This window comes from Thunnus maccoyii, chromosome 11 (assembly GCF_910596095.1).
Source record: "Thunnus maccoyii chromosome 11, fThuMac1.1, whole genome shotgun sequence".
Classification (NCBI taxonomy): domain Eukaryota; kingdom Metazoa; phylum Chordata; class Actinopteri; order Scombriformes; family Scombridae; genus Thunnus; species Thunnus maccoyii.
This window is the reverse complement of record NC_056543.1, coordinates 766115-780668: the sequence shown is the minus strand read 5'-3', so window position 1 is coordinate 780668 and position 14554 is coordinate 766115. Positions and strand designations below refer to the sequence as shown.

Genomic DNA, 14554 nt, shown 5'->3' with positions numbered 1-14554 from the left:
CACCATCACAACATCACACCATCACATCACACCATCACACCATCACAACATCACACCATCACATCACACCATCACATCACAACATCACACCATCACATCACAACATCACACCATCACATCACACCATCATACCATCACAACATCACACCCTCACACCATCACAACATCACACCATCACATCACATCACACCATCACATCACAACATCACACCATCACATCACAACATCACACCATCACATCACACCATCACACCATCACAACATCACACCATCACACCATCACATCACAACATCACACCCTCACACCATCACAACATCACACCATCACATCACACCATCACACCATCACAACATCACACCATCACACCATCACATCACAACATCACACCCTCACACCATCACACCATCACATCACACCATCACAACATCACACCATCACACCATCACATCACAACATCACACCATCACACCATCACACCATCACAACATCACACCATCACATCACAACGTCACGTCACAACATCACATCACATCATCACATCACATCACATCACAACATCACATCACAACATTACAACATTACAACATCACATCACATCACAACATCACAACATCACACCATCACATCACATCATCACAACATCACATCACAACATCACATCACATCATCACATCACATCACAACATCACATCACAACATCACACCATCTGTGATAGTGCTGTAGTTAAGGTCTGGTTAGATTTAGGTACAGGTTATGTTTAGGGAAAGTTTGAGTTTGGGTTAAAATGATCACTTGAAATGTGGTTTTTACCTCCTTAAAGTTAGGTAACCTTTGTTGTCATGGCTACAGTAAACACCACAACAATCGTTGTTATAGTTTCTTTTTTTAAATGTTCCGTCTCGCAGTTGGAAACGAGAAGTGAACATCGGTCTACTGCAGCTCAGTCCACTTTTTACCATCCATCTATCTCTCTAACCATCCACCCAACCCGCCTCCTCCCAGTATGAAAACTGTCACCTTATATTGACTCACCTGAACAGCGTCACTTCCTCGGGTCATAATTACTACAGCCGCTAGATGGCGTAAACGTAACTATCGGTCATTTTTGCCGGCCTGAATTTTAGACCTATACTGTTGTTCTTCTTGTGAGGACGAGCTGTATTTTCATATGAGGTGATTATCATATTGGATTATTAATAATATAATTAGCGAGTATTTCTTTTTATTTCCGTGTAATGACATGATGTATTCTTACATCAAGGCTCAGCTGAGGGAAATCAAAGCAGCACAGATGCTGTGAAACCTCCGGCGGGACTCTGCTGCTGCTTCATGATCAGAAGAAGAAGAAGAAGCTGAATCTTCTTACATTTGCTCCCATGAAACGAGTGTGATCCCTCCGCTCCTCACAGATCGTTAATATCAGAGGTGAACACGTCTCCGTGGGACTCTGAACATGACAGGAAGTGAAGTTTCAGCTCCACTTTCTCTCTAATTATTTACAAATGTACATGATTCTGATCCTGGATCTGACTCTTTATTTAATGTGTGAACATGAACCCAAAGCTTCAGATTTTTACTGCGTCTGTGTTTACGTGCTTATTATGTCTGAATGCTTTTCATGTTTCTGTCTGTATTTAATGATTAAAGGAAAAGACGTCTCTGAAGACAAAAGATCATCAAGCAAACCAGTAACGACTCCACATCGTTCAGTGTTTTTAGAGTTTAATATTCAATAAGAGATATTTCTACATTTATTCAGTCTTCACATAGATGTGATAAAATCTGAAATCTTAAAATTTTTAACTTTTCTGATGTAAATAAACTCAACTTCTGCAGTGAAAAAGAAGAATCAGACTTTATTTGTATGACGTCTTTTTTAAAGGTTATGCTTTTCCCAGAGCTTTCAACAGGTCTTCTTCAGTGGAAGTTCACTCAGTTATCCAGAAGTCTGTTTCCGTCAAACCAGCTAGATTATACAAATTAGACCCATGATGGGTTAAACATGACGGCAGCATGAGTCGTCCTGTTGATGGAACTCAGAGCGTCTCTCAGTAAAACATCGTTCAGAACGTAACAACATTAAATGATCAGAAAATAAAGTTTTATTTCTCTTCAACCCCCCCCCAGAACACCACATTGACTCGCTGGTTCCTCTGGTCCAAAGACAGTTTAGTTCCTCAAAAGGTTCCTGCTGTGGAGAACATCTCACAATGTGTGATATTTGTATTATTAAATATCAATTTATATTATGAACAGGTGGATGTAAACACAGCTGGTTGAGTTTGACTGTCAGACAGGAGAGAAAAGTGTTTACAACAACAACCAGCAGGTGAAGAATCTGAACAACTTTATTTCTATTGTTCATTAATCATTTAGTTTGGAAAATGATAATGACGTCAGATGTTGTTCTGACCAATCAGCAGTCTGCAGACATTCAGTTCACTGTGATAGAAAGCAGATTAACAGAGATGTTGGAGCAGCTGACACCAGAGAATCAATCAATAAATGACTAAAAAACATTCATGATCAGCTTGTTGAAACCTTCATTATGTTTTTCTGAAGCAGACGAGGACGACACCTTCAGCTCTTCACGTCCTGCTGAAGGTTTGAATGTTCATGAAGAACAAGCTGAGATCATCTGATTCACGCTGCTTAATAAAACTCAGAAGATGATTTTTATTGGTTCCAGATTCTTCACGGAGTCGCAGCCGCAGATAAAAACTGTATAGTTGTGTGTTTGATGATCAGTCGTGCATACCTCGTCTCTCCTCGCTGATCACTGGGATGGTTTGAAGTTGTGTAACCTGCAGCCGTGATGAAATATGAAGTCACATGTGTGTAGTATGTAAATATAGAACCGCTTCATTTAAACTGCTTTCTGTCCTCACATCTGGAACTTTCTCTCCGACTGAAACACTTTCCTCTCACAGAAGGTCAAAGACTTTTCAAATGTGATTCATTAACAGCACGGGGACCAATAATTTATCAAAAAACGGAATATTTTCATATCAGAAATGGGCAAATGCGTATGAAATGATGCTGCTTAAGAAAAAGAAAAGCGGCATTGATAAGAGTGATTTATATTCAGTTTTGAAAATACTTTTTAAATGAATCTCACACGAGTCAGTCGACAGTCAGATAAGAGTTTTTCATTCTCTGAGCGGCTCTTCACTGATTCGTCAGGCAGAATAAACTGAATCAATTTACAGCAGCATGAATGAAGCTCATTGTTCTGCTCCGGATGGATTCGAAACACTAAATAAGAACATTAACGTCTGTCTGTCGCTCACATTATGTTTCTGAAACAAACTGCAGCAGCGTCTGAAGCTCAGACGGAGGAGCAGAGTCAGACTGGATCTGGATCAGACCAGGTCTCATCAGGTAGATAAACACAGTTTGAACTGAAATTAGCTTCATATACACGACTAAACTGCAACATAAAGCTGCTGAATCATTTCCTCTCAACATAATGTTCATTAAATGTTAATTAACGTGTTTGACAAGTTGCAGAAATGTTGATACTGAACATATGAGTGAAATGTTCAGAGACGACGTACCTGGATGTTGTTAATACCCAAGAAATGTTGGTGGTGGACCGTCGACTGTATATAAAGTTTTATTAGGGATGAGCAGAGAGCCCAGTATTTATATTTGTATTCGAATAAAAGTGGAAAGAGGATTAAAAATCCTGTTTTTCTGTTGAAATCCTGTTATCTTATGAAGTTGGTCCCCACACCGGGTCTCTAACCGGAGTCTCTCCAGATCAGAGACGACTGCGCTGACTACTGACCTCTACCTGTTTATACACCCATAACACACAGACAGCACAGCCTGTAACATGTAGAAGAACTTCAAAGGTGATTATTGCTTTGCACTTTTTATTTATTGCCTGTTTTTTAACTTTGTGGAAAGAAGAAGAGGAACAACAGGTGATGCAGAGCCCGTTGGCAACACTTTGCTTGTGTCAGTTTTATCTCTGGGGGACCCCCCCCCGACACATAACTTTAAACTTCGTATAAAACCCACTATTTGTGCTTTGTATTTGGGCACACCTCTAATATTTATATACAGTCAGTGATCCCAACAGATTGGAAACCACAGTGACGAAAAGTGACATCACTTCCTGTTTCCACCAGAGAGTGAAGTTCATCTCATCCAGCTGTGAGTGTGACTACAGGCAGACACTCAGAGGGAGGCTCCAGTCTCACTAATAAAGAAGATCATATCTGAGTGTGTGATGTGTCTTCCTGTTGGACTGACCTGCAGCTTCAGATAACACGATAACAGCCGAGGTAAGAAGGAGCCGCGGGAGGAACAATAGTCAGTTGTGTTGAAGTTAAACAGCGTCAGCGCCAACACAAACTGACAGCAGTCTGAATACAATCAGAGCTGAACAGCAGCCCGACAGGAACAAACAGAGCCGTTACTGTCTGTGAAACCTGCACTCACACGTTCACAACACTAACATTCACATATACTCAACTCATCCGGCCGTGGAAGCACATCACCGCCAAGAAAACAATCAGAGTCACAAGCAGAAATACTTTATCCATCCCTGCTACAGTAGCTCCCAGCACAGAGGAACGATAAGAACAATAAGAAATATGTAGAAATATAGTCTGTTTTGATCTGGAAGTGTCCTGATGAGGCAGGTTGGGGCTGATATTGACAGGAAGTTGATGTGTAAGAGTTCACTAGTCCATTACATCATCCAGCGCTTCAACGCTCACCGTGGCGCCGCCGTGAAGGACTGAAGATGTGGTGTGATGTCAAGCAGCAGGTGTGTTGAGTCTTCAGGAATCCAAACATTTGTGTATCTGCCTGAAAAGCACAATGACACAGGAAGCAGGTCACATGATCAGCGTCCAGCGCGGCTCCGAGCCTCCTCGCGCTGCTTCCTGTCGGGGTTTAGTGCTGCTGTTGGAGTCTGACGTGTTTCTCAGCAGCAGTGAACCTGTTTGTCATGATGATCAATAAAATAATACATTTCTTTGTATATTATATGTTTCTCATTGTTACAGGAAAAAGGAACAAACTATGTCTTTAAATATATTTATCATGATTACAACAAAGTTTGTGTCTCTTCATTAAATCTGTCTCCTGATTGTGACGACGGCTTCGTCTGATTGTGTAACTTTGTGTTGTTTCCTGTGTGAGTTTTATATGAACGTTGAACTTCCCTCCATGTTGTGGAGATCCGCAACAACAAACTACGTCTCCTCATCTTCATCAGCGGTGCCTTCAGGGACGTCAGACGTGTCCATGTTACACCAGCGACAGACACTAAATATCATCCTGCTACATGCGGGGAAAGTAGTTTCATGATGTGAGTCAGTATAACGTGGGAGCAGAGAGATGATGCCGGTGATGGTTGTCAAGGAGACAGACTGAAAACTCCTCGTGGCAACAAACCTCACGGTGCCTACGGTGGTTTACGGCGGTAAAACTGACAGCTAACATAACTGACTCCAGCTGTTTGTTTTATGATGCTACGATATATCCAGACACACACCGTCAGTTGAGTCAGTCAGTCTGATTGGACGAGATGCGTGCAATGCATTCTGGTTATTCTGGTTATATACTTGCTCTTTAACCACACGTTTGTGTAGAAAAATAGTTCCTGGAGGCTTCCACTAGAACTAAAGTTTAAAGGTCCAGTTAGAGAACATTTCTTGAAGAGGATCATAATGTTGAACTGTTTAGTGTGATATATATATATATATATATATACATATATATATACATATATATATATATATATATACATATATATATATATATATATATATATATATATATATATATATATATACGTATATATATATATATACATATATATATATTTCAGTAGTTGTATCAACATCTGCATGGAATCAATACCTGACATTCAAATGAATTCACGTAACATAGAACTGAACATATATGTATGACTGCTGATATGTTTAATAATAATAATAATCTCATCTACTAAATAAAATACGGCTGCATTTGAAAATAAGAGAAAATAAATAAAATGTTCAAATAAAGTGTTTAACTTCATAAAAATAAAATAAAGCTTGAATTTCCTCTTTTCTCTTTCACATCTTGACTTCCTCCGTCTACCGTAAAGACTAGAATAGAAGCGTCAGGTTTTAAATCAGAACCTTCTGTCTTGGCTGTAGGTCCGGATCTGGACCCGGACCCGGACCCGGACCCAGACCCGGACCCAGACCGCCAGTTAGTGAGCTCTGCACTAGAGGAACGTCAGAGAACTAAAGATAGAAATAAAACTTCCAGATCTGCATGATGTAAACAATAAACACGTTGCTGTGTTGTTCATCCTGAGATCAGAAGTTTCCATGACAGACGGGATGAAATCAAACACATCGAGCATATTTATCGCTGTGCAGCAGCAACGACACGTTGACCTCTGACCCCGTCACACTGCCCCCTGCTGTTGCATCTTGCAGACGTGTTTCTCATAATTACTCATAATAACTTGTGTATTCTCGTACTATTAGAGGTTGATGAGATGCTGATCCTGTGACGTCAGCGTCATGTTAACAGTAACATACTATCTGCAGTTTATTACACACATGAATGATATTCCATTAAGAAGTGGCTGCACAGCACTAACACACTGTTTTTATTCAACTTGCTGATTTTAAAAAGTGTTTTTCTGGTCAAACGTGTAAGAAGATGAAGCAGAGAGCATTTAAACAGGTTTTGTTTCTATGGAGGAGTGAAAACTGATCATTATCTTCTCTGTGTGACGACTTCACTGCAGCACTTCTCCTGTTGATGAACAACAAACACTCAGCTCATCAATTACAGGTTGCCAGAGCGAGCGTGATGTGGTGATTTCACCCAGCGGGACGCCTGCAGGACGCTCGGACAGCCTGTCATTACACCTTCAGACGCAGCGCCGGGTGAAAGAGACGCCGGCTGTGATTTCCTCTCAGCGTCCCGACAGCCGTCACTCTTCTTCTGTTCACTGACGAACACTTTGCTCTTCTTCATGTGTCTGAAGGAAATGGCGAGACACGACCCGGGACTGGAGTGGACCAGTTCCACATTATATTCAGACCGATCAGGTCTAATGATCTTCTTCTTATTATATATTATCTTATTCAGGAACAGTTCTGAATGAATACTGATGGAGACGCGTCTGATCGTCTCCTAAATTCAACGCTGCAACTTTTAGACTTTTTTCTGTCTCATTCTGAAAGAATTCAGAAACTCAGAAGATGAATTCACAATTTAAATTTCTAAATGTTCTCAGTAAGAATTTGGTCTTTGAACTTTTGTGAAAAGAATTGAGAAGAATCTGTGAAGAATATTAAATCAGAAACTGAACCTTCCTGCAATTTAACATGAATGAATAGAAGCAGAACAGCTGTTTATTAGTTTTCCAGCAAACCAAATAACACAGCTAGCACACAGCTAACAGTTATCTATCTGCTGCAGCTAACGGCTAGCTATCTGCTGCAGCTAACAGTTATCTATTTGCTGCAGCTAACGGCTAGCTATCTGCTGCAGCTAACAGTTAGCCATCTTCTGCAGCTAACAGCTAGCTATCTGCTGCAGCTAACGGTTAGCTATCTGCTGCAGCTAACGGTTAGCTATCTTCTGCAGCTAACGGTTAGCTATCGGCTGCAGCTAACGGTTAGTTATCTGCTGCAGCTAACGGTTAGCTATCTGCTGCAGCTAACGGTTAACTATGCTGTTTGTTGGCAAACAGTCTGCACAACAAACACAACAACACTACAAACACTAGAGACACGTGTATATTTCTTGTCTTTGCTTCGGTCCAACTCTCTCTGATCTGCTGCTGGCTTTTTTTTTTAGAATTATTTTAATTGACAGATTTTTCAGACAGACAATAAACTACACAAATGTCAGAAATGTCCTGAAATTTAAACACACTCACGTTACGTTGAGGAGTTTCTGCCCTCCGCAGCAGCGATGCTCCATTAAGTGTGTGCTTTGGGGGCATTTTGTAAGTAAATTTGGGGAATAATGAGTTATGTTTTATATCTAAACATCATAATAAATCCTGTCTGAGGCTGAGACGAGTTCATCTGATCACACATCAAGGACACAAAACATAAGACAGATCATCTACATGTGACTGTAAACAACACAAAGCAGAAAACAATCTGTATATGAACACAAATAAGGTCAAACTCAGTCTGTTCACGTTGACATTTGAAGTGTCTCCATGCAGCCGGCCGCTGCAGCTCGGGGGAGAATAAGCTGTTTGGATGTGAACGAGGAGACTTAAAGTCTCTGAGCATCCAGACGGAGACGACTTCCTGTCAGGAGTCCTGAAAATAATAAAAACTCTTGACCAGAGTGTGAGAATGAGTCCCAGAATAAATCCAACAACGTTTAATTTACATTCATCACAGACTGAACAACATGTATGTCACATGACCTTTAACCTGTTATTCTGTCAGACGATGTCGTGATCATAATAATGAATTTATCAGCAGCAGAAGAAGAACATGGTGAATTAAAACTCGTGTTAGTGACGTCAGAGAGCAGGAGACGCTGTCAATCATCTGACTTAATGACATGAAGTGAAGGTCAGAACAGACCTGAGACGTGAAATCTGACCCATCTGAAGTGGAAGATATAAATATAAAAGATATAAATATTAGTTTGTGTAAAAACATTCAAACTGAATCAGAGTGAGACGTCTCAGCCGTGTTTACTATCTTTGTGTCCAGCCTGACAGGAGACCAGCTTTTAACTGATTATCCTTCATGTGTCCGGAGCCGCAGAAGAAGAAGACAATGAGGATCAGACCGAGTCCTCCGGTGACCTTCGCCGAAAGCATCGACCAATCAGAGTCCAGAGACGCCGTCTGACAAACAAACAGTTTATCTGTAAACAACCAAACACACTTCAGTCCTCCGAGTGTTCAAATGTCACAGCTGAGCTCCTTTATCCACTGCTCCTCCAGACCAGAGGAGGAGAGGAGGAGAGAGGAGGAGAGAGGAGAGAACAGGAGAGGAGGAGAGAGGGGAGAGGAGAGGAGGAGAGAGGAGGAGAGGAGGAGAGAACAGGAGAGAGGAGAGAGGAGAGAGAGGAGAGGAGGAGAGAGGAGGAGAGGAGAGAACAGGAGAGAGGAGGAGAGGAGAGAGGAGGAGAGAGGAGAGAACAGGAGAGAGGAGGAGAGGAGAGAGGAGGAGGGAGAGGAGGGTTAGAAAATACTGAGTGAAGTTTAGAAAGAATGAACACACACATCAGTCAGTATCTTCATCCTGTCCTCCTCCTCCTCCTCTCTCTGCTGCCAGTAGCTTTAAGTTTACAAGAATTTGCCATATTTTAATAAACGTTACAAACTAAGTTAAACACAAACACCAACGAATAGAACAGAGGAGAGAAGCTAGTGCAACTATAAATGACAGCAAACCGCAGTAGAGACGCAGCGTAGTTTCACTGTGTCTCCACAGACAGCAGAGCGGCATCAGAGACCTCCGTGTGTCTCCACAGACAGCAGAGCGGCATCAGAGACCTCCGTGTGTCTACACAGACAGCAGAGAGGCATCAGAGACCTCCGTGTGTCTACACAGACAGCAGAGCGGCATCAGAGACCTCCGTGTGTCTCCACAGACAGCAGAGCGGCATCAGAGACCTCCGTGTGTCTCCACAGACAGCAGAGCGGCATCAGAGACCTCCGTGTGTCTCCACAGACAGCAGAGAAGCATCAGAGACCTCCGTGTGTCTCCACAGACAGCAGAGCGGCATCAGAGACCTCCGTGTGTCTACACAGACAGCAGAGCGGCATCAGAGACCTCCGTGTGTCTCCACAGACAGCAGAGCGGCATCAGAGACCTCCGTGTGTCTCCACAGACAGCAGAGCGGCATCAGAGACCTCCGTGTGTCTCCACAGAGGTACAGAGGTACAGAGTTGAGCGTTGGTCACCAGCATTTTGGAAGCACTCAGAGCCCAATACACAAATCTGACTGTAGTTATGCATGTGAAACGGAAGAAAATAGACTTGACAGGGCTATGAAATAAATCTGATGATAAAATTTGTGAAAATGTGAATGTCGGACTAAACTGGCACTATAAACAGACAAACACACACAAACACCTCCCAAGAACACCTCAACCCCCCCACTCAAAAATATTGTAGCATATTGTTAACATGCTCGTTATCTAACATATTGTTAGCATGCTAGTTATGCTAACATATTGTTAGCATGCTAGTTATGCTAACTGTAACCCTTGTTACGGTGTAATAACAGAGCACAGGTAAGTAATAGTCAATAGTAATAATTGGACCAGTATCAGAAGACACTAAGCTTTTAAGAGCCAATATCTTGAACATCAATAATGACACAGACTACAATGGTTTGTATGTTTGTGGCCACTTGTTATTTCAAGCTGAAGGTCAACATGTAATACAACAGCTTTTTTTTTGGAAAGAACAATGTATGAAAAATAACAAACTAAAATAATAAAGCCGGCAAAATAAAACAGAAGATACCCTTTGTTCCCAAAGTTAGTCCTTATTGCGTTGGGGCCCTTTTTCCGACCAATTGTCAGTGTATCACTGTCTATTTTAGTCCTACCACACGGTCTGTGAGAAAGGAGAAACCAAGGAACCCTGCACGCATCTCAGGTTCAATACCAGTGGTTCGGTTCGGCTCGCCACCCAGTTCACACTGGGAATCTCTGGGTCTAGGGATCTGAAGCCTTGCAGGAGTCCAGCAGGAAGTACTGGCTGCGTCCCCTTTTTTCTTTATGGTATCACCAAAAACCTGACCTAGAGACAGGCCAGATGAGATCCAAATATCTCATTACATTCATACTGTCTGCATAAATCATGTTCATTTTCTAATCTCCCATGAATTATTACCAATTAATAATAATATTTTGTATTAATTAGTTCAATCATGTTCTCAAAAAGGTTTAGTTGTACAACAAAAATATATCTTTAGTTTCAAGTGTTCATTTGTAGTTGTGTAACTATAAATACATTCAAAGTGCTTCTTATAATCATGTTCAAACACACATTAATAACCATCTACAAATACTCAAAATTATGTGGTTACACAAGTAACTGACAAAAGTACATTTCACAAAAATAAAATAAAATACTGTGGAGTACCCCTTTAATTTGGTCAAAATTGCATCAAATGCAGTAAACATTAATAGTAACATGAGGCATTAAGGCTTAACGTGCTTAATTGTCTCTCCTTGCACCGGTAACAGTGAGAGATTGCACTAAATATTAACCTCTTTAATTACTATAAACATAAAATAAACATAAATTGCACGTAACACCAAACAATCATGCCAGCTAAGTGGCTAGGCTCAAATTAACACGCTATTAGCATCACAAAACACAGTCTTAGATAGAGCACTATTAGCACCTTTTAATGGCTATCAGCGCCAATTAACATAAATATCAGCTGCCTTACAGTCATCTTAACAGGTTTTATAGTGTTTTCACTCACCGCTGAGTCAAAGTATGAACGAGGTTTACAGCATTTCACCTCGGCAGACCCGCGAAAATCATCCGGCCTCTCAAGCTGCTTTACAATCTTAAATGCAACAGTATGGCGGTCAGCAGCTGTTTAACATCATCTAGAATTAATATTACTTCGTTTAGAAGATCATTTTTAGTTCTTACCCAACGGATGGCAAAAGATTTTATTTTCTCTATGTCCCATCAGCACTCGAGGTAGCCAGCATGGGTTGTTTTTTAAAACAGGAAGTTATAACAGGAAGCGGAACTGCAGCTGATCACCTGGGACTAGTGGGGTTCATTGATTTGTTATTTGGGGATCTTGTCATACTGAGCCCTTCACTGCTGCTTGGAAAATACAATGTTGGCTGTGTTTCTCCCTTTATGCACATAGTTTCATGATTTTAAACAACTTTCAACAGATGTAGTCATTTATATGAGTTATCTGAATGATATTTACTCCAAATGTTATTTCTATACCAACACTTTTTAATAGTTCTTCGTATTATTATTTTCTTAATGTATATAATCACCCTAAATTAATTATTTGTTTGTTTCAAAATAAAATGAATTGTTTTAAAGGGATAATTCTAATATTACAGGGTGTCATTTTAGAGCCTGGGCTACACTCTCCCCTCCTGAACTCATGTACGTCCCTGTACATGGCAGTGATCAAATATGTTTTATCTGAGAGGGCAGGACAGGGGAATGTAGGGAGTCTTCAGCTTCACTCAAAGCACCTGCTAGTGCTGTGGTCAGTCCATGAAAGAACGATTTAACCACTGTGACAAAGGGGTTCCCAAGTTCAGCATAATCAAGTCGCCTTGACGGTTGACGATTCCTCTCTGATCTTCTGACAGAGGTATCTGTTCCTGTTCGTCTCTCCGTCTCCTCTTTAGTTGCTCTCTCTATTTCATCCGACCCATCCTCTCCTTTCTCCTCTTCACTCTCTGACATGTCAGAGAGCACTGGAAGCTGTTCATTCCAGATGTGATCAACATTATCAGGTAAGTTTTCTTTTTCCCCAAGGCATACACTTTCGGGTTGGTCTGTTTCATGTATTTGTTCGGTTAGAATTACTCTTTCAGTAGATAGGTACTCAGTGTCACCCTGACGGCTGGTAGGTTTGTCAAGTGTCAGGGGACTGTCTGATGTACAATCGGACATATCAGGTTGTTTGTCAATTTCGGGAGTGCAATCAGCATTCTGAGCATTCACTTGGCTCTCGACAGAACATACATCTGGAGGTTCAGTATGCTGTGTATCTTGCTCGTTAGACATAGGTGGATCAGGCGGTACTGGGCTCTCATGCACTGCAGGGACCTGAGCTTTTGGGGGTTGGTTGAACCAATAGACTGGAATGAGCTCATCGTCCTCCTCCTCCGAGGAACAATCGGCATCTACAGCAGGATTTGCACGAGTTGCTGGTCTGCGCTTTGCAGGTTGCTGAACAGGTTCAATGCTTTCCTCTGTTGGTAGGTATCCACATGGGAGGAGTAAGTCTCTATGCAGTGTCCTTAAAGGACCATCCTTGTTTTCGGGTTTGACCGTATAGACAGGAAGGGTGCCTGCTCTGCTCACCACTACATGGACAATCGACTCCCATTTGTCTGAGATCTTATGCTTCCCTCGGATGCGGACATTCCTGATCAGTACTCGGTCTCCAGCTTCCAAGTCTGAAGCAGTCACGCGCCTGTCAAACCGTGTTTTGTTCTTGTGTGCTGTCTTTGCAGCATTATCCATGGCTATTTTGTAGCTTTCCTCGAGCCGTGACTTAAGGTTTTGCACATACTCAGAATGTGATGTGTGTTGGCTGCCACACACTGGTAATCCAAATGCCAGATCAACCGGCAGGCGAGGCTGGCGCCCGAACATTAATTCGTATGGTGTGAAACCTGTCACGTCATTCCTGGTGCAATTATAAGCGTGGACCAGGGGTTTTACAAAATCACGCCAACGAGACTTCTCTTGGTTCTGAAGGGTGCCTAGCATGTCTAGTAAGGTGCGATTAAATCGCTCAACAGGGTTGCCCCTAGGGTGGTATGGGGTTGTCCTTACTTTTTGTATGCCAGCCACTTGACAGAGCTCTTTTATCATGTGAGATTCGAAATCTGGCCCCTGGTCGCTATGTAGCTTTTCCGGCATGCCGTAGTGCACCATAAAGTTCTCCCACAGACACTTTGCCACTGTGCGTGCCTTCTGGTTAGGTGTAGGAATGGCAACCGCAAATTTGGTAAAGTGATCCGTGATCACAAGGATGTCTTTGGTCCCACTTTTATCAGGTTCAAGAGAGAGAAAGTCCATACAAAGGAGTTCAAGGGGTCTAGTGGTGTTAATATTGACCAAGGGCGCCGCTCTCTCAGGTGGTGCCTTCCTCCGCACGCATCTGCCACATGTCCTCACCTTCCTCTCCACATCCACAGCCATCCTCGGCCAGTAGAATCGGGACCTTACGAGATCCATTGTACGGTCCACTCCCATGTGACCCATATGGTCATGCAGGCTGGTCAGAACTGTGTCACGGAGCTCAGCTGGGAGCACAAGTTGGTAGGTTGATTTGGGACCCTCTTGACGACGTCTGTACAAGACATTATTCAAGAGCTCAAGGCGATTTAGCTCTCGGAGCAGGAGTGGGAGGTCAGGGAGTTGATTCCGCAAGGTGGGGGGTGGTGTGTCCCCATACTCGATTTGGGAAATGACATGCCTTATACATTGGTCTGCCCGTTGTTTATCTATCAGCTCTGCTTCAGATAGATGGGGAATGACTGGCAATCCTCCGAATTGACCTTCTTGCTCATAGCTGTCGGGCACAGCATTAGCAGAGATGGCAAGGCATTCAACTAGGGCAACATTATCAGCGCTACTTTCATCATCATTGACACTGTAGATAAGCTGCCTTTCACAGATGGCTTGCACGACTGCTTGATCGACTGCGTCAATGTTTTCTGGATCAGAGAGGTGATCTCGGGTGAACTGGAGAATGCGTTCCCTCTCTTTCTGGGATTTGAGGTCATTCTCCAACTTTCCATGCGGCCTACGGGACAAGCCGTCCGCATCACCGTTCTGCTTTCCAGGCCGGTAAAGAAG

The 14554-nt window shown here is 42.3% G+C and overlaps 1 long non-coding RNA gene across 1 annotated transcript; it reads right to left on the bottom strand.

Moving 5' to 3' along the window:
- Positions 1 to 2390: 2390 nt before the first annotated feature.
- On the bottom strand, positions 2391 to 5692 carry LOC121906877. Its single transcript, XR_006098756.1, has 3 exons — positions 4263 to 5692; positions 2544 to 2806; positions 2391 to 2444 (listed from the first exon to the last, which is right to left on the bottom strand). It is a non-coding gene; the product is annotated as an uncharacterized LOC121906877 (long non-coding RNA).
- Between the last annotated feature and the right edge of the window lie 8862 nt (positions 5693 to 14554).